Source organism: Canis lupus, chromosome X, assembly GCF_011100685.1.
Source record: "Canis lupus familiaris isolate Mischka breed German Shepherd chromosome X, alternate assembly UU_Cfam_GSD_1.0, whole genome shotgun sequence".
Taxonomy (NCBI): Eukaryota; Metazoa; Chordata; class Mammalia; order Carnivora; family Canidae; genus Canis; species Canis lupus.
In genome coordinates this window covers 109005271-109032103 of record NC_049260.1, presented here as the reverse complement: position 1 = coordinate 109032103, position 26833 = coordinate 109005271, and the positions used below count along the sequence as shown (strand labels likewise).

Here is a 26833-nt window from a genome sequence, read left to right as displayed (position 1 = left end):
ATTTTAATGGGTAGTAATGGATTGATTCAGATGGACTCATGTGTCACCAACTAGATAACCCAGTGCTTTAACCAATAAAATGTACATGATATCCAAACATGGATGCATTCAGATGACAAATAACATTTTTGTTCCATGAATATATGATCCCCAGAAACTCCTTAGGAATGGCTATTAATGGCAGAAATATCAGCAGGGAATGTTTTTAGTCCCAACTAATTTTGGAGTCTTCAACTCTCATTGAAAGGTCTGTTCTACCAGGTTCCCTGCTCAGCAGGGAGTCTGCTTCTCTCTCTTCTTCTGCCCCTCTCCCTGGCTTGTGCTCTCTCTCTCTCTCTCTCTCAAACAAACAAAATCTTTAAAAAAATAAAAAATAAAAGGCTGTTTTTATGGTCACTGGCAAAGTAAATAATCCTCTCTGCCATGGTGAAGAAATGTAATGGAAAAGAAATACAGAAGAGGAACAGCTGAGATACACACCTTTAAAAATGGTGCAAACCTAGGTATATGCCTGCTATGGACTGAACATTTGCACACACAACCCCATAATTTCTATGTTGAAGCCTAATTCCCAATGTGATGGTATTCAGAAGCAGGACCTGTGGGAAGGAATTAGGTCAAGAGGGTAGATCTTTCGTAAATGGTATTAGTATCCTAATAAAAAGAGACACAAGAGAGATTCTCTCTCTCCGTCTCTCTCTGCCATGTGAAGATACAGCAGGAAGGTGGCCATCTGCATGCCAGGAAGAGGGTCCTCATCAGAACCAAATGGGCTGGTACCTTGATCTTGAATTTCTAGGCTTCCAGAACTATGAGAAATAAATATCTATGGTTTAAGCCCCCCAGTATATGGTGTTTTGTTATAGCTGCCCGAAGTGACCAAGTCAATACACAAAAGAAATGCATACATAAATGTACCAAAAGACAGGTACAAGCACATTCATAACTGCCTGTTCATGATTTCCCCAAACTAGAAACAACACAAATGCCTTTTAGCAATAAAATGGATAAATAAATTGCATAATATTAAAAGACAGCAATGAAGCTGAATGAGGTACAAGCACATTTAACAGCATGTATAAACCACACAAATGCAATGATGAGCAAAAGAAGCCATAATCACAGAGGATGTGCTATATTATTTCATTTTTATAAAAAAAATAGACACAGGTCAAACTAATCTATGATGTTCAAAGTTGAGAGTCTCTTAGGTGCTATATAGGTTCTGTTTTTCCATTTAGGTGCTGATCACATGTATATATTTAGTTTTTGGAAATTCATTGAGGTGATACAATTTTTTGCACTTTTCCATATGTGTGTTATACTTCATTAATAAATTCAATAAAGTACAACTGATAAAACTACTTTATAAATGGGGTTTTAATGGGGCAAATAGGAATAGAGCAAAACAAAGACAAGAACAGGTGGCTGAACTTCTTGGAATATTTGGTATGAAAGAAAAAAAGAGAGCCTGGCAAAGAACTAATTTTATAATTTTAACATCCATTCATTCAATAAATATTTCTGAGTAACCATCATGTGACAGGTACCATTCTAAATGCTTGGCATATATCCATGAAGAAAGCACAAATACCTGCCCTTGTGGTGCTCACATTCCAGTGGGAGGCATATCCTATCAGCATTAAGTGTGGTAGCCTTTCAAAGGAAACATAGAAGAATCCCCAAACCTAAACCTTTAGCAATTAGATTATACCGTGGTTTGCTTTATGTGATCGATAGCTATTTCAAGACACCACAAGAGATGGTGAACTTGTGGTACCCTGCCCAGTCTTCCTGGAAGGTTTCAGGTGATTTGACTCTAAGTAGTGGCGTTCTGACTGAAATACAACAAGAAATTGTGAGTAGCACTCTGTATGTGTTTTGAGTTCAACTTAAAGGGCGTGTTGTGCTCTCTTAAGATGACTGAGAAGCAGGCTTTGCCCTCCTCCCACTGGACGCCTCTCACTCTGGCACCTGTCATCCATTAAGAGACCTCCTACTGGGATCTTTCATCATTGAAAATATATGATGATTTTCATTACCGCCTAGGCTAATTGGTAGTGAGTATTCCTTTAAAATATATTCCCCTAAATACTAGGCTTTGGATTTGCTTTGAAGTTTCTAACACCAACACAGTTGGACTAAAATTATAGATACTAATCACAGAAACTGAAAAGTCTGGTGCAGGAAGAATCACCACTGAGGTTCTTTCCTTATTATAGCCAGTTGGGCAGTAGGCACACGTGCGAAAGGAAACCTTACATGAGTTGAACCATGCCATAGCTGTGTCTGGTAGTAGGTTTACCAAGCTCACTGTATTTATGTGCCTCCTTGCTAAATTACCATCTCAAAGGAAGTATTTGAAGGGCACCTGGCTTACTCAGTCGGTGGAGCCTAAAACTCTTGATCTCGGGGTTGTGGGTTCAAGCCCTATGTTGGGTGTAGGGATTACCTAAAAATAAAGGCTTTAAAAATAAAAATAAAAATAAATAAAAGGAAGTGTTGGAAGTGCCCAGTTTGCTTTCCAAACCACTGGATTTAAAAAAATAAAAAACACCTCATAGTGTAAGATTTCAGCACTCAAAATAGTCTGCAGAATTTAGTACGACACTTTCTAGAAGGGAAGTGGGAATATAGGTTTCCTCCACTATCCAAAAGTAGAGTGTGCCTATGAAATCTTTCATAAGAGGAAATGACATAAAGCAAAGAAGCAATTGCCATTAATTTACATGGAAATGTTTTTTATCATTCTCAGACCCAAATAATAACTTCTCTTAGGCTTTTATTATCCCTTAGGATACATCTTGCTAATGGATGCACAAAATAAATGGAGATAAAACCCAGAACTCACAGACCAGGTCAAAACTCTTGGCACCTTGACACTGAGATGTTGAGTGCAGTGCAGTTCCTGGAGAAGGGGCTGAGGGGTGCCACTCTCGCTGCTGGGGTGTGAGCTGCCTCTGCAAGGGCTCCCTGCAAAACCAACATTGAATGCTCTTTTCACTTTCCACCTTTTGTCTTAAAGGCAAAATCCTCTTTGGATTTCTTTCAGTTAGCCAAAACTGGTACCAAAGTAGGTCTTGCATAAAAGCAAAGTGGTGTTGGGTAAACTTTGGAAAAGTGGGGAATACCTGATAGTCCTTTGCCTTAATTAATTGTAAGCATCTGACTTAATAAAATGTTCAGGCTGGAAAGGAAAGCTCATAAAACACCTTGTGCAAACTTCATTTTCAGATGGAGAAAACAAGGCCCTAGAAAGATCAATGACTGGCCCAATATCACTGTTGGTGGCAGAGCTCAGTGTTGAACACAGGTTTCCTGACTGCCACTCCAGCACATCTTCCACTCTACTAGTATTTATTAGTATTGTAAATAAAGTCATGCCCTCTGCCTTTGCTGGGCACATGGGTGTGTTTGTGTGTGTGTGTGTGTGTGTGTGTGTGTCTAATGAAAACACACAGAAAGGAAAGCATTTTTGGAATGTGCCACTATACTTTTACACGTAAAGATTTTAAGCTAGACTTTTATTTTTTTATTTTTCAAAAGATTGATTTGAGAGAGGTGGGGGAGGGGCAGAGGGAGAGAATCTTCAAGCAGACTGCCCCACTGAGCACTGATAATAGAACCCACAAGATCATGACCTGACCTGAAACCAAGAGTCAGATGCTTAACCAACTGAGCCACCCAGGTGCTCCTAAGCTACATTTTTAAACTGAGCTATTGTGTAAGATTTTAGGACGAAATTTGCAGTTTATTGCCTTTTGGCTGTAGGCTAAAATGACCCCAAGTAGCTGTTTGCTTTATAATTTATTTTTTAACATTAGTTTGTTCTAAAAAGTATATTGGATGTCCTCAATCATAGGAATACCTAGCATTATTTGTATGCCTAGTTGTTCATGAAATCAGGAATATGGAATATGACCCATTTAGATAGGGAAATAACGGACTAGAACTTTTATTAATATATTTTTACTTTTATCTAAAATATTTGCAGTTCTCTAGTATGGCCTAGAAGCTCTGTGAGGGTAAGTTATGTCATTTTGTTCACCACTGGATCGCCAGTACCTAGTATAGCACCTAGCATGTAACAAGTGTTCAATAAATATGTTGAATGAATGAAAAAAAATAAATTTTAGACTCAAGGTAGCTATGTGATGTGCATCAGTATAATTTCTACAATCGCTGTAGAGTTACTTCTCCAGACTTCATGTGTTTGAATTTCATATCAGCTCTATTTATCTGGCGTTCCTCCTCACAGAATGTTGGAAGTGAAAAAAGAAAGTAAGTGATCATCTAATCCAACTCCTGCATTTTACAGAGGGGGAAATAGCCAGGCCCATAAAGAGGGAAGTAACTTCCCAAGAGTCACACAGCTAGTTAGCAAAAGAGCCTGGGTTAGAACCTAATTAAATTTACTTTCTTATGTTGGCTTTCACATCACTAGGTCAGTGGATCTCAATCTTGTTTGCTCCCAATCAGCAGCATCAGAGATATAAATTCTTGGGCCCACCCTGGACCTTAACGAAACAGAACCTCTGGGGCTGGAGCCCAGCTGCTGGTGTTTTAACCAGCCCTCCAGGTGACTCTGATGTACTCAGGTTTGAGAAATACTGGTCCACCTAATCTTAACATCTCTCCTGATACTCCATGATGTTCTATGATTTTAGGCAAATGGGATTTTCTCACTTGATCAGTGGTTCACTTACATAAAAATAACGATACCTTGTGTATTTTGGGTTATTAGTGAGATTGAGGAAAGAAGTCAGGAGTCATGGCTGTTTTCATATAACCCACTCAGGTTTCTGACACATAGAGTATTCCTGTTAGGATTTGTTAAAGTCACTTTAGTAGATCGTCTCAATTTGTTGGCATTTCTATGTGTGTAATACAGGCAATACAGCGTAGTAGTCAGTTACATGGGTCTTGCAACCAGATTGACCTGGGATTAAATCCCACCTTTACCACTAACTAGTTGTGCAGCTTTGGGTGCATTACTTAAACCTTCTTAAGCCTCACTTTCTCATTTCTACAAAGAGGATAATCATATATGTATTCCTCAGTATTGTTATGAGGATTAAATAAGAAAAATGCATGCAAAGAGTTTAATATAGTGCCTTGTACATAGTAATTGCTTAGTAATGGTATAATGGCAGCTAGTATTATTATGATGATGATTATTAGCATAATCATCATTACCATCATCATCATCATTTGTTCTCAAGTAGGATGGATTATTCATTTGGACACAGATTTGGCATAAATTTAAAACTGGTAGGTAATTTTTTTAGTATTCCAAAGGTTGTGGTGTCCATTAAAAATGTCTGCTTTCTTTGAGTGTTGTTTGAATGTCCTCAGGCTTTTTGAAAGTGAGTTTGGGGCACAGCCCAGAGAATGGTTTCCGAGAGTTCCCCAAATTGGATTCACACTCAAAAACTTTGGAGATGAATCTGCCTACATCTGGTTTTCCTTCCCAAATATAAAAACACATCAGAACACAAAATTATCTTTGAAATCTATTCTTACACATAGATGGTTTTCATAGAGTCACTTCCGGCCTTTACTAGCTCTGGTACAGGGGAACGCGAGTTGGTGGCAATAAAAACTTGGCTGCCTTGCCCCACATAGGCTATATGTTTCACCAAGTCCTCAGAATCCGGTTGATAAATCTTGCTTAATCTTCAAATTTAGAAATTAGGACAAAATACAGTGGTGAATAATCCTCCACAGACCAAAGGATCTCCTCTTGATGAGGTAGTAACGCCCCTTTTCCAGACGTCTCTTAAGAATCTGGGCAAAGGCCCTGTGCGCCCTCCCTTTCCGGTTAGGGAGCCAGGAAAGTAGCCACACCTGGAGTGAGTTTGGGTGGCGGTGTCCCATGCAAATTCCCCTTTCAAGTCATTTTAAGAATTTCAATGCTGACAACTTTTATTAACAATTCTCCGTGTTTCTGTCATTGAGGGAGAAGGAGGAAACAGGGTCCCTGGTGTATTTCTCGGCAGAGTCATGAGTATATTACAGCCTCTCAATTTTTGAAGTAAGCTACATTTCAGGAGATGAAACAAAGGTAACTCTTAACATCTGCCGATATGTTTTCGGTTCTTATATCAAAGAAAGTGCAATGGCCACAAATCCTAAAGAAAGAAATGAAGCTTTAGAATTTATTCAATTAGAAGATGTGAAATGCTGAACTAAGTCTACTTTGGCAAGCGAAGTGTTGTCGATAGACACAAATGCTTTCAGGAAGAAGTGTCTTAACTGCAAGAGTCTTTTTGGTTAGGTTTCAAAAGCCTTTGGGGCTTGGCTGAGCTCCCCAGATGCTCTACCAAATGTTTGTGAATTGAAGAAAACTTGTCTAGCTTTAGGGAATAGAGCCCCCCGCCCCAGGAAGCATTTGCAAACCCACCCCCCACATTTCTCCAACCAACCTTTGGTCCGAAGTTAATTTTCGTGAAGAGTTACCAGAAAGTATCTGTGTTGTACGTGTGGGTTTTTTTTTTTTTTAATTCTTGTCCTTTTGCAAGTCTACAAAAATAAAGCCTACTTAAAATTCCACACTCGTGTAGATGTGGCCTTAGGGAAGACCCATTAGACACAGAGATGATTAATGCTCCCCTCGGAATCTTATTTGCTTCTTCAACTGATTGCTCATATAGAATCTTACTTACCAAGTACTTAAGTATTTAAGTGCCTTATCATTCTTGGAAATCACTACTCACTAGCCTGCACTGGAGAATGAGGTGAAGTGTGAGCCCGCAGTGCTTCCTGGATGGGTTAGGAAGCCCACTCCCTCCCACTCTGTCCCACAATACTGTCTCCACGTCTGTCCCCGCGCACAAAACAAAACAAAACACAACAAACCCCGCTCTGACATACTGATCCTAGAGCACCAGTCCTTGCAATACACGTGCCTGTAGGACATCTAAATATTATTGGGCACTCTATAATTTGTAGCACCAGATTCTTTCAAATGGATATTAATCCTCGAAATCATGGGGGTGGGAGGGAGGAAGGAATTGTTAATTGTCCCAAATGCCTGCTAGACGTCTCCTCTTGGCTATCCTCTGGTGTGATGTCCAACCCCAAATCCTTATCTATACTCCCACCACCTGGCAAAAAGCTCTTGGCTTCTGATTTCCCTATTTCTACTCACTCCCCACCAAAAACCTCAAAAGCATCCCCGCCAGCTTTCTAACCCTCTTAAAATGCATTCCACCATTTGCTAATATTTCTTGATAACAATGACCAAATCAGCCTCTTCAGGCCTCTCTAATTTCTTCCCCCTTTCTGTTCTCATGGACATCCTCTTGTTCAGGCCTTGGATGCCCCCCACCGTCCACCCCCACCATCGATCAGATTCTCCACTGCTCCTCATCCTCAGATTCCCTCACCCTATAATCAGCCCTCCACATTTACCATGAGAGAGAGCTTTCTAAAAACAGAGGCTTGATCATGCCACTAAAAGCCTTAAATAATAAGAGCGAAGAGGCAAGAGGATAAAAGCTGCGTGGGGTTATCAGAACTCACACTTTAGTGCTCAAAATGAACAATTATCCTGATTTTAAGTATACCCAAGTCATTTTCCTAAAAATTACAATTATTATAGTGAAACACTTCTCCAGTGGTTGTAGGCAAGACCATTATACACTTATGTCATGGTCATAACCACGTGATGTCAAGAATGTATTGTATATATTTGCACTTCCAGTTTTGTCTGATTTATCCAATCATATGCAGTGATGAATTCTGTTATTTGTGCCACAAACATTTACTGAGTACTTACTATGTGTCAGATGCTGTGCTGTGCCGTAAGTACAACATGGTTCCTGCTTCATGGAACTCTATCTGACCATCTAGAAGAAAAATAAAGGCTTGAATAACTCTCCATCATCCACAAGGTAGAGTTCAAACTCCTTGTTATAAAACATAATGAAACAAATATTTGTTGAATATTACTCTGAGCAAGGGCATTTAGTAGGCCTCTTCCAGGGTGCCTTCATATTTCTCTTCGAAAATGCAGATGTGGGGCACCTGGGTGGCTCAGTCAGTTGGGTGTCTGCCTAGAGCTCAGGTTATGGTCCCAGGGTCCTGGGATGGAGCCCTGCGTCGGGCTCCCTGCTCACTGGGGAGCCTGCTTCTCCCTCTCCCTCTGCCTGCCACTCCCCCTGCTTGTGCTCTTCTCTCTTTCTCTGTCAAATAAATAGAATCTTTTAAAAAATAAAATGCAGATGTGGTTTTGAGGATAAATCTGTGAAACTCCAACTAGGCTAGGTTTGCTACAGACTCTCCTATTAGAAAGTTTCCAGGGAGAGCATTGGGTGTGGAAGCTGGGCAAAGACTCAGAGAAGGAGGTTTCCTAGTAAATGCCCAGCCCTGTCAGACTCAGGTTCACTGGTGGAAGTCCTCCTCTTCTGGGGATCCCCAAAGGTCACCCTAATGCCCACTAAAGTCCAAGAGAAATTGCAGCCAGCAGCAACTTTCACTTGAGAGAATGTTCCCTATAGCTTTCCATGTGAACAAGAAGCTGGGCATGACACCGTGGTCTATAAAATCATTCTGAAATGCCATAATTTCTCTCTACCAGTGAGCATGAAGAGTCACATTAGTATTTAAAAATCATCCAAACAGGCAAGTGCTGTGATTACACTAAATCAACCTAATTTCTAAATAGCTTGAGTAAACCCTGGTTGGATGTTAACGTATAAACTTGAAAGAATTCGGTAGAAGAGAGCAAACAAGTTGGGTGCCCTACTGAATTGCAGTGCCTGGCAATGCTGGCTCCAGCTGACTTCTTCTGAGGTCTAATGGACCTCGTTCAATGAGGTCGATGGCCTTATTCTGTGAGGTCATAGTTTTTAAAAGAGCTCTTGTATCATTCAGTAATTCAACAAATATCTACTGAGCACTTGCTATGCACCTGCTGCTTCCTTAGGTGCTGGGTGTATGCTGGTGAGTGGCAAAGTTCTAGCTTTCATGGGTCTCTCTCTGTAGTGGACTGAGACAGAAAAGAAACACCTAAGTCGATATGTAATCTAGAACTCTATAGAGAAAAAGAAAGCGCATGAGGGGGAAAGAGAGTCTGAGGCAGGATTGGGATAGCAGTTATCTTAAGACAGCCTGGCGGCATGTCTAAGGAACTAGCATCTGTACAGGGAGTTGAAGGAGGTTATAACCACAGATTTATCTGGAGAAAATAGCAAGGACAAAGTCTTCCAGGCAGTAGAAAAGCTTGAGGTGTTCAAAGACCAACTCACAGCAGGAAACGTAGGGAAATGGGTGTTAGAGAGGTAGCCAGAGGCCAGATAAGTCATGGCCCACATCTATCAGGGAGGTCAGGGTAAGTACTCCAGGTTTTATTCTGAGGGTATTGGGGAACTACGGGAGGCTTTTGAGCAGTTAAAGCACCCAACTCTCATTTTTGTTGTTGTTGTAATGTAATCTTTGATTTTTAATTGTGACAAAGTACACAGCATAAAATTTGCCATCTCACCCATCTTTAGGTACAGTTCAGTGGCATGAATTGTATTCATATTGTTGTACAACCATAATGATCATCCAGCTCCAGAACTTTTTCATCTTCCCAAACTGAAATTCTGTCCTCATTAAACAACACCCCCTACCCCTCTTCCTTCATCCCCTGGCACCCCCCATTCTACTTTCTGTCTCTAAGAATTTTCTTTTTTAAAAAAGATTTTATTTATTTATTCATGAGAGACACAGAGAGAGAGGCAGAGACACAGGCAGAGGGAGAAGCAGGCTCCATGTAGGGAGCCTGATGTGGGATTCAATCCTGGGACTCCAGGATCACGCCCTCCACCGAAGGCAGGCACTAAACCACTGAGCCACCCAGGGATCCCCTGTCTCTAAGAATTTTCTGCTCTAGGTACCTCTTATAAGTAGAGTAATACCTGATTTATCTTTTTGCAACTGGCTTCTATCACTGAGCATGTCCTCAAGATTCATCCATGGTGTAGCATGTACTAGAATCCCCTTTTTAAGGCTGAATAATATTCCATGGTATGGCTGTACCACATTTTGTTTACCATTCATCCATCATGGGACACTTGAGGCATTTCTACCCCTTGGCTATTATGAATAATGCTGCTATAGACACGAGTTATACAAAGATTTTCATTTCTTATTTTTATTTGTTATTATTAATATTGCATTTTATTTATTTATTTGAGAGAGGCAGCATGAGTGGGAGAGGCAGAGAGAGAGAATCTCAAGCAGGGTGCATGCTGAGTGTGTTGCCTGACATGGGGCTTAATTCCAGGACCCTGAGATCGCGACCTGAGCTGAAACCAAGAGTCAGATGCTTAACCAACTGTGCCACCCAGGCGCCCCATGATTTTCATTTTTTTTTTTAAATCAACCTAGATACTGTGTTTCGAGGAGACAGTAGATGTCCAGACTGGAAGCTGGAGATGAGTTAAGGGGCCAGATGAACAATGATGGAAGTAGTGGAGAAGGTAAGAGGTCATCAAACTCTAATTAGATCTCAAAGATAAATCAGGCAATCTGGGATGAAGCAGTGGTCACTTTTCTGTGCATTATTTTTCCCAAGGCTAGCGTCTGATTTAGTGGGATTCAGTTCTCTCAACTTGTTATGGAAAGTCAGCAAATGCTACTTCTAGAGAAATCTGGTTATTCACCTACATTGAGATTGATGAAAGTTCTGAGCAATCTAGAAGCCTGGAGGATTTCTCCAGGAGCCAGAAAAACTAAACAAAACACCAAAAATGCTTTATTTATTTTATCCATGGTGGGGGAGGGGGGAAGCCACCTAATATATATTTGACTTTTCTCTGCCTCCTTGAAGAGAGGACACTGAGACTATTTTAGACTTTTCTGGATGACTTGGTATCACATTTCTGAAAGAGCAACTTTGGTACTGAGGCAGGTGCATCGTAAGCAATGTCTTTAAGGCTACTGGTATAAGCAGGACCACTTTCTCGCACAGTAAATGGTCTTAGAGTTCTATATTTCTGTACTTAGGTGTATGCCTTCTTCTTGAGGGTTTTGTGTCCCCTTCCGTGTTTGTGTACTTGCCAATACTGCTCCTCTTCCTCTTCCTAATCTACTGGCATGGGAAGCAGTGTCCAGCACGGTACCCCTTCAGCAGTAAGCACTTGAAAAATGCTCATAGTGTGACAACAGCCAAACATGTTCACAACTTGAGTGAAAGAAAAGAAAACTGTCACAGAAGGAGGAACTGTATTGTGCACAGCGTTGTGGTTGTTGTATTAGCCCTGTAGGGGCCTCTAGTTTTCTTCCTATATGTTTCTTCACATACGTTCAGAGTAGCCAAGTTAGCCATAGGCCTGAGCCACTGGTAACAGCTAAAAAAGACCTGATTAGGCCATGCATGCGGATCCCAGGACTGAGAAGCCACAAAATGAGAAATCTCTTCCTGTCTCATCTATTCTGGTCAGAGCCATACTGCAAAAAGATGTGCGATTTTTGAAAAGCATCAACTGTTTGGCATCTGTTTTAGGGAAGTTCACAAGCACATTTTCGATGACAAAAGGAATGTGTTATTTTCTTTATTTTCTTGCCAAAGAAAAATGCATTCCGAAATATAGACTATTTGGATGGGATCACATTTAAACTAGAAGTACATGTGAAAATTACAGAACCTTAGAGCAAGAAGGAGCTCAGAGAGAGATGAGAGAAACGGGGAGACATGTGGACGCGAGGCTAAATGACACCCTCATTATCGCAGCTTACAGTCCACATTTCTCAGTGAAAGATTTTAGAGCTGTTCCTAGGATTCAGTTTGCATGTGTAGCCCTGTGTCTGATGAGAAATATGTGGGGAGAGATCTGGAATTGGTAGTGACTCTGCTGATTATACTAACTTGGGGGTCCTTATTTTAAGAGCATGAGCGCTGGACTCAAACCAATGAACGTTACCACTGGTTTATATTTAAAACTTAACATGTGCCCTGTACTGTGCTAAGTACTTTACATATAACTCATTTAATCACTACTTAGCCCCTCGACGAGGGTACTATTATTGCACCACTTTACAGAAGAAAAAACTGAGGTCTGGGAAATGACACAACGGGTATTTAAACCCAGGTTTTGGTGAGGTCAAAGCTAGAGCCCCTAACCCTTGTACCGTACTGCATGCAAAAAACAAGAGAATCCGAAAGCCTTTGTTAAATGGCCTGAAAGCTAGAGCTGAATGGAACCAATAGAATGACACTCCCCATATCCCAGAGGTCTCCAAGGGAACTGATTCCTGCAAGAATGCAGAGCCTCCTAGAAGCCAATCAAGGACTCACCGTAGACACTGCTACTAGCTAAGCCCTAGAAGAGCCAGGACAGAACAAAAATCTGAAAGAACAAGAACAAGAAATTGTTAGGCTCAAAGAAACAGTACTGAGAAAGGGGGCTATGGAGACCTGGCAAAGCTTTTTGGCACACCCAGCCACACTCAGAAGGCAACAGTCACCGGTGCCTTGGTCACCTAGAGTATGTGACAGTCCCTCAAATGGAGTATCAGCTCAAGTGCTGTTTTATCCCAAAGCAACAGGTTCACTATCTCTTCTCTCTACCAGAATGTAAGCTTCTTAAACGCAGTCACCGTATCTTTTTTTGTACAAGAATGTATCCCTGGTGCTTTATACAGTGCCTGGCACATAGAAGGTGCTCAAGAATGATTTACTGAATTCAGCCATGCAAGAATGAATGACAGAGCCCAGTTGGCCATCCTGAGCTACAACTCAGACATTCCCAACATCCTCAAGTTCTCCAGTCTTAAAACACACAAATAAGAGCCTAAGCTCCCAGTATTTCTAACTCCCTTCCTTCTTGGTACATTGGTAGGACTGCACTTTCCCACCCCTCTTAAAGTTAGGCATGGCCCTGCGACCTGCTTGAGCCCATGAAGTGTGACCAAAAGCTTTGAGAACATTTCCCTACCTCTGCAAACACAGACACAATGAAGGTGGCACCTCCCTCAGCCTGGGACCCCAAGTGAGGACCAGATGGAGAAGAGCCAGCCAACACGCAATGGACATGGGGCATGTGGCATGGGCAAGAATGTTTTAAGCCACTGAATTGGCGGGGGGTGTTATTTCAGCCCAATACAGCCTTGCCTGACTGATACATCATCCAGTTTGCAGAAAATCTCATCTTTATATTAACTTTCCTTTGCCAAGAATTCCTGGCAGTTGTTGAGAAATGCCTACAGCTTATAAATCCATTCTGGTTGTCATTTGTCACTTCCAGGTTTAGACCACAGTTCCAGTTTTCTCTGTTGGTCGCCTCTTACCTGCCCCTTACCCCCATAACCAATGTTCCCCAAGGTGCCATTCTTTCATCCAAACCATGTCCCAGCAAATGACAATAGAATTAAGAGCTGGCTGTGGAGTTTTACTGAAGGCTTGAGAACAGCAGAGAATGCTGTGGTCTGGATGTTTGTGGGTCCCCACAATTCATATGTTGAAATCCTAACTCCCAATGAGGATGGCATTAGGAGGAGGTAGGTGAGGGGCTTTCAGGAGTGCTTAAGTCATGAGGGTGGTGCTCTTATGAATGGAATTAGTGTTCTATAAAAGAGGCTCCAAATAGTTCCCTAGCCACTTCTGCTATGTGAGGACACAGTGAGAAGGCATTGGCTATGAACCTGGAAGAGGGCCTTCACCCCAACTCAACCATACTGGCATCTCCATTGTGAACCTGTAGCCTCTAGAACCGGGAGAAATCAATTTGGGTTGTTCATAAGCCACTCAAGTCCATGATATTTTGTTATAGCAGCCGGAGGGGACTAAGAGAGGAATTACCATGTCGAAAACAAAATCTTAATGTTGGTTATTCATGATCATATTCCCTAGACTCTATTGGCCAGATCTATGTCCAAAGGGCCCCCTGCTGGCTGGCTCTTCCCTTAGTCCCATCTTAGGGACTTAACTGCCCTGTCAAAGGTCTAGCTATCTAGCTCCCACGCAGGAAAGGATCTTTAACCTTGTCCACACTCTCTAGAGGCCACCCTTGACCTTCTCTTCCAAGGCCCATAGGGAGAAGGAAAGTGGTACTTGTCTGCAGAATGTCTTTGTAGAAATGCCACTCTGTCGCCCCCCCCCCCCCCGGGCAGCCCACTGTGTATATCATCGATAGGGCAGTTTTGCTCTTCATCTTCACAACCTCTTCATCCTGGAGCAGAATCTGAGCTAGAGCTTTGCAAATCAAAAGCCCATTGAAGTGATTTTTCCCAAAAGAAGAGAGCAATATTTTCCCAGCAATGAATTCTCAAAGCAAAAGTAAGAAGCTGTTGGCAGCTTGAAATAGCAGCCTGTGCCTGCTCTGGTTAATTTTGCTTCCTTTGTTTTATTTTGTATGGATCCATACACCAATCTTGTCCGGTGGCCTGGGCTTGAATGTAGGATCACTGGGAAGGTTAACTCTATCTGCTGCTACTTTGTAAAGAGAGGTAGATTCACATAGGGGTTAAAAGTTTGGATTCTGGAGCCAGACCTCCCTTCACAGAGTAAGCGCTAAGTGTTTCCTATTACAGTAATGCCTCTGGGATGACCTGCTGACATGTCTGGTTCCCTTTCTAGAGAGCTGAGGCTGGATGGATTGCAAGGGCTCATTATCTTTAATGACCAGAGGCAGAACTAGTTCAAGGGCTGGGTGCCAATCTAAATTGTGGAGGGAAGCAAAGACCAGTACCAAAGGTATGGATCTCAGAAGTGAGGCCATGGGCAGGGAGCCAGGCAAGAGATCAGGAACCAAGAGCTAGAAAGTAGAATCCAAGGCAGGCCTGGGATTTAGACCCTTGACAAGACCAGGGACCTGGTGCTTGTCATTAAGGTGTGGTGTGGAAAGGCCAGGACCAGGCTGACCACCCAGGACCAGGCTGACCACCCTCGTAGGAGTTATTTTCCTTCTCAGCATCGTAAAGCTCCATCAACAAAGAGAAATATTAGTCCCTTAAGCCAACATTTTCCAAAGCATGCTCCGGATAAAACATCAGTTCTTGAGGAAGTTAATAGGCACATTGTGAAACCAGTTTGGGAATTGTAGCATTCAACAAAAGTTGAAACATGTTCCCTGACTGCAGGGCCTCTCTGAGGATGTCAATATGCAGCGTGCATCTGCAGGAGGTACCTGAATTGCACAGTGGCCCCCTGTACACACTTGAGGAGGGGAACTTCTTTAAAGCATCATCTCTCCCTGCCATAGTTCATTATATCTACAAAGCACTTTAGGCTCATCACAATGAAATGTGCCGTGCAGGTTCAATGCAGTTTGACGTCGTAGGTGGATGGATGTAATCACACTATCAGGCTGGGAACATCAAAACAGAGACAGAAAAGGCTGCAAGGGACTGCACCCAACCAGGTGGTTGGTAAAGCAGAAGTGGCAGAAATCAACCATGTTCTCTTGGGGTTGGTGAGAACCAAGGTAGAGGAGGCTGGGTAGGTGTAGTCAGATAGAGATTCCTTCTCTGGGAGGGGACCAAGGGGGGTTTCCTGAGGAGACTGGCCACTTCCGGAGCATCTGTCCTGTGCCAGGCATGGTGCTATATATGCTTGATATTTAATTTTTCATTAAACTCTCTCGATGACCTCTCAAGGAGAGCTCATGAATCTACTCTGCAGATTAAGAAACTGAGGTGGGGGGAAAAAAAGGAACTGAGGTGGGCGGGAGTTGTACAAATCCCCTAAGGCCATCCAGGTTTATTCATTTGCAGAGCTGGGATTCAACCCATGGCGGTCGGATTGAGTCCAAAATCCGTGGCCTTTGCTTGCCCCCACCAGACCATGTGATCTCAGTAGACTGGTGCTCAGGGCTCTCTAGCCCAGGCCTTGTGGGTACATAATCTAGTAGTAAGGGGAGGAGGAAATACCAACAAGTAGCTCAAATCAAGGTATGCTAGAAAGGTGTTTTCATCAAGTCAGCTTGGGGGGGGTGCTGGTCAGGGAGATCTTCCTAAGAGCAGCAGACCCTTGAGCTGAGTCCTGATAAAAATTGCCAAGGGGCAAAGGAGTAGGTGGTAGGTGCTGGTGTGTGTGTGTGTGGAGTACATTCCTGACACAGGAAACAGTGTCCATCTGGGAACTGTCATAAACACTTTTCAAATGAAAAAACAAACTTCTCTTCAAGCAAGAAGTCGATATTACAGTTGCTGATAGTTCCGTTTCAGAAGTTCAGAGACCCGACCACCAAAGGAAAATACACCAGAAGCGAAGGGAAAAACCAAAGGCATGGCTAATCTGCCATCTGCACCGATGATGTAGGAAAATAAACGAGAGCTAAGCAAAACAAAACAACACAAGAAACGCCTCAACAAAAAAGTCTCCTTTTGAGACAGGAGGAAAGCTCTGTCTCCCAAAGCCACGGTCGCGTTTTCCGTGTTTATGCTGCGGTGCGACCGAGGCCTCCAGTGTCCCGGTCGGGGGGCCTGTCCCTTTTTTTTTTTTTTAACCTACAGGGTCCGGGCCGTCTCGGGCACTTCCCAGAGTCGGACGGAACCCGCTTCAGATGCGGGGGCTGGATTTCAGCTGCTGCGCCCGCCTCCCAAGCCACAACATCTGAACGCAGCCTCCTCCCAGGCAAGGAAACAGTCAATAAGGAAATACCATAGCTCGGCCCTTTGCAACTTGCTCGAAGTGTGAGGCGGTGCTTCATTTCCTGATCGCTCAGGTGGAAATTGTAAAAACAATTAAGAGCAATGACTAATCACCGAATCAAAGCAGGTTGCCCAACTCATTTGCAATTGTGTGCTCCGTTCTGTGTGCCAACAAACAAAGACTCGGGGAGTTTATTATTTAAACCAATTAAAAGCTCAAGGCAAAGCGAGTAGTCAATTTGTGGCCACGTGGTGGGGGAAACATCAGTTGGAAGAGCCTGAGGAATTTCGTGAGCGGAGCCATATGGCCCAAATCGGAATGAAGCACCCAGGATCACCGGGAAAGTCGGCCGTGAAAGCAATTTCAGAAGGAAGGGCTGCACCTAGCAAGAGCAGACCTGGGCTCTGTGCTCGCCTCTCCGCGCCCCCCGCACCCCCCAACTCCGCGCCACCTGCCCCCTCCTTCCCACCCCCCACCCTGCCGCCCCCTCCCCCACGCCCTCACCTCCCCCGCCCCCCAGCCTGCCTGCGGGGCTGGTAGGTAGTTCCAACGAACAGTAAAAGGAAAACGAACTGACTAAAATTCAAGGTCTGACTGTTCAGCAAGAGACATTGCTAAATTTCCTGTCCACCATTTGCACTTTTATGTATTTTAGAGCTACCTAGAGAGTTCTTAAAGGCCCAGATGATGAAAATCGGCCGCCCTTCTGCCCAAATGAGGTGCGCAGTCCATCTGGAGAGGGCACTCACACTTTTGTATGAAGCTGTGGGCCATAAAACGGAAAGTAAAGAATTAAAAACTGAAGCCATTTGGTAGCAGTTATAAAAAAAAAAAAGGCGGAGGGAGGTAGAAGGGGGTGCGGTGGGGGCAGTCACTTGAGCAAATTAGATTTACAGAATGGATGTAATGGAGTAAACCTTTACTGAAAGTTCCTTTTCACGTCCCCATGAGATATTTTCCACTCACATTTTTGTTTTCTGGCCTACAAGTCCCTCTGTGCCTAACTACTTCCCCCGCGGCTCCGACCCCCTGCATTTTCCTGGAAAATCTAATAATTCTGGTGCTCCTAATGGATCTCACTTCTTAAGGTCCTGGTCCCTTTCTCCTTCAAGTTTGCTCCAAACAAGCATTCGCAGACACTCCTGGTTATAGAAGGAGGAAGGTCAGTTGTACCGGAACCAACTGGAAGATTCTGACAGCTCCCGCAGCAAGCAGCAGCTGTCCTGTAGCCTGTTGTATATTATAACTACTGCACTGAGATTAAATCATTTTCGTACATCAATAAACAGTGTGGTTCATGGTATGCGGACACATACATTGAGTCAATTCAGCTGTAGCATCATTCCTTCTAAAAGTCTAGCACTGTCGATACTTCCAAAATTAATAAGGCACACCTGTCCATGTGTTGTGGGGTGTCAGGATCACTGCTCCCACTTCCTGCGGTGTGGAGGAGGGCAGCAGAGCAAAGGCAGAGGGGCTGCCATGCTCTCTGCCTGCGCCTATCCTAAAGGGTTCCCTTGCAGCGGGCATCCCGTTTCAACTCATGTATTCTAGCAAGTTGGCAGGGGCAGGCCCCACCTGTTCTGTAAACTCGGGCCTGTAGAGTGAGGCTGAAAACACCAGCTTGGGACCTGTGAGTTCTAAAGCCGACTCTGCTACTAGGAGCTACAAAGTCCTCAGAAAGTCAGCCAGCCTCAGGGACTGGCTTACCATCCAAAGAATCTTCCTTCCTAAACTATTAGTCGTGGAAGAGAGTGGCTGACTGATAGACTGAAAGCCTGTCCCCATTCCTAAACCAGTGGGGACGTGATCGACACGCCACAGAGATGAACTGAACTGGTTTAAGTAGTAGACTTAAAAGAGGCGGTTCAGAGGCGCCTGGGTGGCTCAGTGGTTGAACATCTGCCTTTGCCTCAGGGCGTGATCCCAGGGTCCTGGGACTGAGTCCCACATTGGGCTTCCAGCATGGGGCCTGCTTCTCCCTCTGCCTAGGTCTCTGCCTCTCTCTGTGTCTCTCATGAGTAAATGAATAAAATCTTTTAAAAAAAGAGGCAATTCAAAGCTCTCCCCCTGACTTTTTTTTTTTTAGAAGAAATTTGGCCCTCTCTGCCAACATCCCTGAGGTTCAACCCCTTGCAGATTTGGGATGGCCATCCATCTGTGTGAGAGCACTGGGAAGTCTGCTTAATTTACAAAACAGAATGCCAACCCCGCCTGCCTGGCTGCCTGTCAAGTACAATAGGCATTACAACAGCTAAACAAGATGTAGTTCTTCAGGAGGAGAAATGGGCACAGCCAGGGCAGGCAAACTCCAGTCCCTTTGAAGTTAGGCACAGCCACATGACTTACATCAGCCAGTGATGTGTAAGTCCAAGTGCTATATGTTAATTCTGGGTAGAAGCAGGTAATTGCTTCCATTAAAGAGCTTCCAGAGTGCTCTTGGCCTGCCCAGGTAATCCCCGAGGCATGGTGTTGAGATGATGTCATCAGACGGAGTGAGTACACAGAGTGAGTACACAGAGCAAACTTGACCCATGTTGCACATGTAGCATGAGTGATCAAAATATTTTTGTTGTGGGGCACCTGGGTGGCTCAGTGGGTAAGTGTCTGCCTTTGGCTCAGGTCCTGATCCTGGGGTCCTGGGATCAAGTACCGCATCAGGCTCCCTGCGGAGAACCTGCTTCTCCCTCTGCCTATGTCTCTGCCTCTCTCTGTGTGTCTTTCATGAAAAAAATAAAATCTTTTAAAAAAAGAAATATTTTCTTTGTGTCAGACCACTAAGATTTGGTGGTGGTGGGGTGTTTATCACAGCATATTTTAACCTGTTCTGACCAGTTAAAGTTAGATTCTAAGGCTACAGTTCTTTTTATTCCCAAAGCTGTACCTTAGTCACTCCCCGGAGAGTCTAATCTTGATTAAAAAGCTATTTTACCAAGTGGAAAACATGATTTAGATAAGTAATATTGGAGGCACTCTAAAGGACATGCTGACCATCCCATCCTTTTAACTCTCCAAGGTCTAATTTTATGCCAAATTAAATAACCAGAAAGTAATTTATCTTAACTGATTTAGCGTAGGTCCATGCAGAAATGCATTTGTTAAACCTTAATTTATTATTCAAAATTGATCTCCAGAAATGTCATTCTTTGCAGAAAGCAAGGGAAGACTGCATACAATGCTCTTTGGATCACAGTCTCTGTGATAAAGTCTGCCTGAAATCTGGTTCCGAGGCAGAAAATATCTCCTTTGTTTACCCAGCTTTCTTTATTTAGACAACTGGAATCATATTTCCATTTTTACTTTGGCTACCAGTGAGCTCAGAGCTAAATTTATCATTCCATTTCCAGAGTTATCACGTTGCTTCTTCCTGGCATAATTCCTTTTGCTTCTAATTCCAGTCTTTTATTTTTATCTTACAAACTGGTTGCAAATCTTGTAGAAATATTGATAGCGATAGATGTGATGAATTGTTTTCTTTTCAAGACAAACTCACTTGCAGGCCCAACAACCTCCACAAAGTGAATCCTGTCTGTTCCCATGAGACCCAGTTCCATAGGGTCACTGCCTCTCATTCATCTCTCTTCTGTCTTCAAAGAGGAGAAAATAGTCTCAGTGGCTACTGGATGGAGTTTGTTTGGCCTTTAGAGGTATAGGGACCTTGTTTGTTTGATTCAGGGTAGAAGAATTAGACTACCCATTCAGAAATAATCTAATTCTCTGTAGTCTGGGAATAGCAGAATAGGACAGTAAAAGGACACAGGACATTCTAGGCAATGCTACTGCAAAGGAAACTTTACCATGATGGAATCTGTGGTTGTAGTAGAACTTGGTGTTTTATAGTACCTATAGAATTGAAGTGAGGGAAGGAAGAAATACACAAGGCTAAACCACTAAATCAAATAACTTTTTAAGGATTTTATTTATTTATTCATGACACACACACACACACACACAGAGGCAGAGATATAGGCAGAGGGAGAAGCAGGCTCCCCACAAGGAGCCCGATGCAAGACTCCATCCCACAATTCCGGGATCACACCCTGAGCCAAAGGCAGATGCTCAACCGCCGAACCACGGGGCGTCCCTCAAATAACTTTATAGAAGTCCCAAGAAGCTCGGTAAATTGTGTTTCCTAAATGAGGGCACGGTTTCTCAACCTCAGCACTGTAGACATTTTGGGTACATGATTTTTTGTTGTTGTGGAAGCAGCCCTGTGCACTGCAAGATGTTTGGTAGCACCCCTGATCTTTATGCACTCTATACCACTAGCGCTCCCCCCTGCCCACCGCCCGGAGTCACGACAACCAAAAATGTCCCCTGGGTGGGGTGCAGTGGGCAGAAATGCCCATCATTGCTATCCACTGAATTAAGGTCAATCTTTCAACAGAAACTCCTGCCAGAGTCAGCCATATACCCTGTCCTCTTGTCTGTCTTATAAAAGAATCACAATGGCTATGTTTGTGTATCTACTATGTGCCAGACGCTTTTACATGCATTATCTCATTTCATCCTCACCACAACCCTATGAAAAATTTGAAGTTTAGAGAAGGTCACACAAGTAGTGGGAGAGAGAGCAAAGAGACAAATCCAGACCCGCCTGGCTCTAAACCTGTGTCCTTACCCACTGTTCAACCCAGATCAACAATGATTGAGGGTACTAATTATCCCAATTTTACAAATGAACAAACTGAAGTCATTCCAACTTAAGTGATTTACCAAGAGCACGCAGTTAGCCCTTGGCAGAACCAGGGTTCTCATCTAGATTTCCATGACTCAAAAGACACACCTATTTTTTTTCTCCATATGGATCTATTAAGTGGTTGCTGGGCCATTTGTACCCTCTCCCACTTGGGTGCCAATACAGGCAAAAGGGTGAGACATCTGGAACCAATGAAGTTCAGAGATTGCACCAAAGGGAAATACCAAAGCAGTGGCAATCAGTGAAAGAAAAAAAAAATCTGTTGGTACTGGGGAGGCCACACAGCTACCACAGTTTGCACTGAGAAGAAACAGCCCAACAACTACTACCACTTAGGGAACTCTTTGAGTATTTCTCCAGTAATCCTTGACCTTCACCTGCTTCGCTGCACTCCCAAAACAGGAAAACAAAACAAAAACAAAAACAAAAACCTTGTGACCGAGTTCAGTTTTCTTAAAGCACTTTGGGATGATTTTGCTTTATGTCTGCTATGACTAAGCCAAACTAAATCATATTTTCTGCAGTGATGATGATGAAAAGTCAATCTCCCATGAACTCCCCATATGCCCAAGCTAGGATTTAACATGGCAAAATTGATGTGTGAACTAGTGTTGCTATTTAATGTGGATTCTATCAAAGTGTTCATAAAACCTGGGGCTGCAGCTGGCCCCCATTAGGTAGTTTCTTGGTGAAAGTTTTCCAAGGAAAGCTTTTTTAACAGCTTCATAAAGCCAGGCACAAAAGGGCAGGGCAAAGACTGGCTGAAAGACATGGGACTTTTTATCTTGGAAATGTTAAATGGGGGGTTGTCCTGTTTCTTTCTGGAAGAAACATTGGAAGGTATTAAAGGCTACATCTTGAGCCTTATGTGATTTCATTCATGTATTCGTGTGTTCGTTTGTTCAACATTTATTTAGCACCTACTATATGCCAGGCCTTGTGCCAAGTATTAGAAGGAACAAAAAAGATGAGTAACACTTGGATGTGAAGGTGGAAAGAGACTGGTGAATATTTACATTTATAAAGATATCTGGAAATGTGCCTGGTGCCAAAGAACTGCTCGGAAAATGTGTGCTTATTCCTTCAACATGTACAATTAGATGCTAATACTTTGAGGATAATCATTCATTTACTGCTAAAAGGTAACTACCAACTTCACACAAAAGGTAATGTTTGGGCCCCCATTTGGGAAAGTGTGCTGTTATCTTAAAAGGTAGGTTTTCATCTGAACAACCAGATGCACATGTTAGTTCTGTACATAACACCATTAAACCTTCCCTCCCTGCCTATATCATCCCTCTGCTCTTGGGAGACTGATACTCCAGAGTGAGGAAATTACATTTGTTCCTTCTTTTTAAAAAAAAATTTTTTTTATTTATTCATGAAAGACACAGAGAGAGGCAGAGACATAGGCAGAGGGACAAGCAGGCTCCCTGCGGGAAGCCTGATGTGGGACTCGACCCCAGGACAGGGAGATCACGACCTGAGTCAAAGGCAGACGCTCAACCACTGAGCCACCCAGGCGTCCCTACATTTGTACCTTCTTATGCATACAGTGTTAAAAGATGTCTTTTCACCCAGGCAGACTCTCTTAGTCACAGACCCAGGCTAGTTCCAAACTGATGTACATATTGACCGTTCATCCAACCAACCCTCTCATTCAAACGTCATGAGTCATGATGCTACAGTAGTTCAGAGGAACAACTTGATCTCCTGGGGGATGAGGCAGGCAGGTTAGTCTCTGTGAAGGAGACACTCTAGTAGCTAGATCTTTAGGATGCAGCTTGTACACAAGTATGAAGAAAAAAATTCTAGAGTGGGGATAGCCTTAGCAAAGATGCAGAGGTAGGAACATGCCTGGCATGTTTGGGGAACAACGAATAAACAAGATCGACAGGAACACAATTCATGGTCGTGGTGGTTAGAGTCAGGTCATGGAGAACCTCAAACTCCAGTCTAGGGTACTGCACAAAATTAGGAGCCTATATATGTTACAAACATTATTCCTGGGAAAATATGGAGCAAAGATGGAGTCCCCAGATTCTCAAGCATTTGATTCATAACAGTATCATTTGTTATACCGAGTCTCAGAATTGTTTGTCCTTCCAAAAGATCCCTATACTATGGAATCCATAGGACTTTGGGGGCCTCTGAATGAAAAGGTCCTAAGAACTCAGGGCAACACTACCTGGGGAATGCGTCCCTGAGAAAAGGAACTAGCATTTGCAGACATTGTGCAAGACCTTGGTACATATATTCTTTCATTCTCACAGAAACCCAATGGGGTAGATTCTAATATAATTCCCATTTTACAGATGAGAAAACTGAGCCTCAGATAGTATAGCCAAACAGGATTCAAACATTCGTCTGGTTTATTCTAAATCCAGTATTCTTTTACCATACCATATTGAATCGTGAATGGAATCCTTTTGCAAAACTTTGAATGGGGGCATCCGCAATTAATCCATATGCCCAGTTGTTATTCTCTTGAAACTTAGTAGTAAAATTCTTATTTTTCTGTTGTCTAAACAGTCTTGAATGTCAGATTTTGGGGGGTTCTAGCCAAATTAGGGAAAACAGTAGCCAAGGACTTCCAGAACAATTCATTACAAAGATCAAACTATTTCCCATATTTACTCAGCCATCAAAGGACACCATTCCATGGAGCAGAGAAAATGATACCAACTGGAGCTAGCCAGGTGGCTGAAGTTGAGGACAGAACCCTCAAACCATGGGCAGACATGGATTGGCTCTGCAATTCTGGTAGGGTCTGCTGAAACTATAGTGAACAGTTATACTAACGGGTAACCTAGGACACCACTCAATAGTTTGCAAAGGTAGACAACTGCCCTCTGAAACACCACCACCCCCAACTTCACAAATGAGGAAACTGAAGTTCAAACTAAGGTAACTAATAAACTAAGTAACTGGCTCAAGGTCACCTATCTGAAAAAGTGGCAAAAAGTGAGATTCAATCTCTAGTCTTTCGATCCCAAAGTTCAGTATACTACTCTTTAGATGCCAAGGCACCTGTTTCCCTTCATTTTGGCAACATGACTAGTGGACAGACTACAGAAAGTCACCGACTTAAGTGTTTTAATTTCTCCATGCTGAACTTCCAGCTTCTGAGGCTTCTCTCTCCAGCCCCACCTCCAGCTCTCCATTGACTAGCCTGACCAGGGGGTCTGGCACCATGCAGACATAGTCTATGTGTCATATGTGCAGGGGAACTCCATCCCTAACTCCCAAATGCAATAAACGTGACTTTTAACCTTACGGAAATCCAAAACACATGGCAGTCATAAAAATGGTATTGGAGAAATTAACAACAGGTTATCAGAGAGACAAGAATTTCTAGTAGTATTATATAGATGAGTCACAACGAGCCTCTGTCAAAAGACCTGGATGATATTATAATGATAGAGATGACAAAGAAAACATAGGAGCAAGATAAACAGCTACCTGGCAAGCAAGGCAGAGACACTCAAAAGTCTCTCTAAAAAGTCATCAAACCATTCTATTCACTGGCTACCACATGCTGTCATATATTTTTAGTAATATATGTGTGAAAATGCTTCTGCATACATCATTGTCTTTGTCCATCAATCAGCTAATTCCTTATGGATAAGAAAACCAATAGATGACACAACCTTTTGGCACTCAAGCCAGTGATCTGCTTAGCTTCTGAGAAGACCCTAATCTAGGTCCTGAGGACCTGATTAGGAGTTGAATTATGCAAGAGCCTTCTACTCAACATCCCTTAATACAGTGGTTCTCAAACTTGGGAGTCCATCATAATCACCTAGAGGGCTTATCAAACCAAAGGCTTCTGGACCCCACCTTCAGAGTTTCCGGTTCAGTAGGGCTGGGGCTGGGCTCCAGAACTGGCATTTCTAACAAGTTCCTGGGTGCTATGGACACCACTCGTCCAGGGCCACCCACACTCAGTGAATAAACACTGAACAGCCACCCAAGTGATTATCTGAAAACATTTATTCTGTCCCTATCACTCTTTTCGGGTACCTCCAGTGGCTCCCAGCTGCTGAGATTCAGATTCTGGTTTCTGGTACTGCCAGCTCCAGGCACCCATTCTCAGCAACCTCATCTCTGTACTCACAAACACAGACCCTCCTGTGCAGGCAGGAAAGTATCCTTGCTCGTCCCTCAACTCAGCATTTTCACTGCTGACTTCAATCCTTGCTTCATGCTGTTCCTCTCAAAGAAAATGCCTTCATCTTTCTTTTGCTTACCGGTAACAACAGCCTCTGGCTCTCGCTCCATTTCCTCTAACTGGCTTTTTGGCTGTTCCAGCTGCATTACGTTCCTCCTTTAAAAAAAAAAAGCCAATAGCAATTCTAAATTTGCCCTCCTCAGTTTAGCAAGCAGGAAGTTGACCAGTTTCACCTTTGTCCCCTCTAAGTATCTAAACTCTGTTCCGCCAAGAGACCCATGTCCTAAGCAGTGTTTCACTACCCTCTCCTTCCGGGACCCACAGCAGCGCTAGACAAATAGCATATACTCAATACAGTAGTCTCCACTTATACATGGGGAGCTCATTTTCACACTCCCAGGGGATGATGCCTGAAACTGCAGATCGTACTAAACCCTAGATAGACTATGTTTTTCTTGCACGTACATACCTATGATAAAGTTTAATTTACAAATTAAACCCAGCAAGAGATCAATAATAATAAAATATAAAAATAAAATATATAACAATAGGCTGTCATAAAAGTTATGTAATGTGGTCTCCCCTTCTCCAAATATCATATTGTATGGACTCACCCTTTTTGTGATGACGTGAGCTGATAAACTGCCTACGTGATGAAATAGAGTGAGGTGAATGACAGAGGCATCATGACACAGCATTAAGCTACTATTGACCTGCCAGTGCATCAGGGCTTCCCGATCATCTGCTTCTGGATGGCAGTTGGCAGTAGGGGTAACTGAAATCATGGAAAGTGAAACCACAGATGAGGGGGTACTCCTGGAGATACATATCTTTTAAACATACAGCTTTATTAATTCAGGATGCATACTATATATATTTTTAAAACTGGTGAAGCTTGGCACAATAATAAATGGTATATTTTGGCTATTTAGGCTTGTTGTATTTTCAAGTTTTTGTTTATTTGTTTTACAGGTCTTTCACATTCAGAGAATTTTAGAGCACAGTTACATTTGTAAAATCAGGTTGAGAACAGACATGACAACACAAGTACAATTTACGCATTTGCGGATCTCTGCTGGATATTTCCCAATATGCTCACACATGGAGCACAGACCTAATTTACAGAACTCAACTTAACCCTCTGGTAAAGCAGATGCATCATAGGTGTTTTTGACCCAGATCGGCACTGAACACTGATCTAGACATATGCTAATTAAGATTTCATTAATGACGAAAATACCCTGCCTTTGAGGGATGCCTTGGTGAAACTAGAGGGAGATTAAAAAGACAATTACATTTCTTAAATCAACCCCCTTGTTCTCTATGAAATACTTTGAGGCTGATTTAGTTTAATTCCACCTTCTCAAAAAAATCTCACTTG

General features: G+C 42.9%; 1 long non-coding RNA gene across 1 annotated transcript; it reads right to left on the bottom strand.

Moving 5' to 3' along the window:
• Positions 1–2765: 2765 nt before the first annotated feature.
• On the bottom strand, positions 2766–25655 carry LOC119868525. Its single transcript, XR_005386463.1, has 3 exons — positions 25532–25655; positions 7781–7850; positions 2766–2973 (listed from the first exon to the last, which is right to left on the bottom strand). It is a non-coding gene; the product is annotated as an uncharacterized LOC119868525 (long non-coding RNA).
• Between the last annotated feature and the right edge of the window lie 1178 nt (positions 25656–26833).